This window comes from Nuphar pumila, chromosome 15, assembly GCF_984573655.1.
Source record: "Nuphar pumila chromosome 15, dmNupPumi1.hap1.1, whole genome shotgun sequence".
Lineage (NCBI taxonomy): Eukaryota > Viridiplantae > Streptophyta > Magnoliopsida > Nymphaeales > Nymphaeaceae > Nuphar > Nuphar pumila.
In genome coordinates this window covers 74,388,365-74,389,955 of record NC_143263.1, presented here as the reverse complement: position 1 = coordinate 74,389,955, position 1,591 = coordinate 74,388,365, and positions in this window count along the sequence as shown.

Here is a 1,591-nt window from a genome sequence, read left to right as displayed (position 1 = left end):
CTTTAGATTCAAAGGTCTTGAGGTGCTTTTTGAAAGTGAGGATGTGAATTCATCCTCTTCCGGGCCCATGTCAATTTCGAGAAGTGTGAGCACTCATAATACCGGTGCATAAATTTAGTCTAATAAATTAGAAAGCCTGCATTGATCCCAAAGAGGTTTGATAAAGGGAAGTCACCTATTGCTTTCCTGGATAAAGGTCTTCTTTGTATGATTTCACAGAAGTACTATCATCTCAACCAACGGAAGATGCAGGAAAATAGTAGTAGTGAATCTCAATTTTTAAACGAATTGAATCAACGGGCTTGATCCACCATGGCCAATAATAAGGATGTCCAACCGAATCCGAGTTTGTTTAGGCTTTGTTTGGGAACCCGTGTTGGAGTGATTTGCAAGGAGTCGAGGGAAGTACAACTACAGTACTGAAAAGAAAATGAATTTCAAAGGGGTTGTGTACTCTCTCTATTGTTTCAAAGCATAAATAACTCCTTAAAAGGATTCAGGCTTTCAACTACTCAGGATTCCTCACCATGTTTGGAATATGTAGCTTGGTATTTGAGTAGAAAAGAATGTATATATATAGAGTAAAATAAGATTTCATATTTTTCACAGGAGTTGTAGCAAATAACATGTAAAATACTAACTCCAACTTGATTAGGAAACAAATTTTAGAAAAGAAAAAGTGAATTGGTTATAAGGCAAAATTGTGTAAACCGTATGTGATTAAACGTGCAGAAACCTTTGTATTGTAGGCCAACCCAAATGTGGTTTGCACACAAACTGACAAAAAAGGCTTCAGACACTGACCACAGTCATTTTGGAGCGCTACATCTTCCTTAAGGCGATGCTTTGCTTCCTTGTTTCTATTTTTTCAAGATAATTAAGCTTTGTCCTTGATATATGCCTTTATTTTATGTAATATAGGGTTGTCACTTTGTTTTCACCCACTTCTACCGTTCCATTGCTACTAATGCTATGTGAAAAATTATCTTGGTAAGTGGTTTAAGTTTGAAATGTAGGCCTCACCAACTGTTTGCTGCCATGTGTGAAGGTATCAGTTTCTTTTTTGCTACTACTTGCATATCCAACATTGACAGAACACATTCTCCTATTAAGAGTAAATGGCTATGTGCAAACAAATGGATTCCACTGAACAATGGGCAGATCAACATTAATCTGTAAAATCTATGTTGCATCAAATTTTCTGCTTTGATCTTCAGGAGACGTCACAATGTGTTACATCAAATCCGACTCTCAACAAAGACATACAAATTAGATAAAGGAAACTACTTCCGATTAAATCAGATTTAGTTTCTGAGTTCTACATCTGAATCTGAATTTGCCAAATGCTATTCCAGCATCCACCTCCATTGAAGGCAGTCTAATTGTGGATACGGAGGCCCCAATTGCCACCCCAGCGCCCTTTGCCCCATATTCTCCATGCTCCCAAACAGCATCGACTGTCATGGAATCCACAACACCCATGCCGGTATTGTAACCCCCCCCCCCCCCCCCCCCCCACACACACACACACACACTGAGTCAACTCAAATTCAGATCAAGATCTAATTATGTTGGATTCAGTAATGTCCAC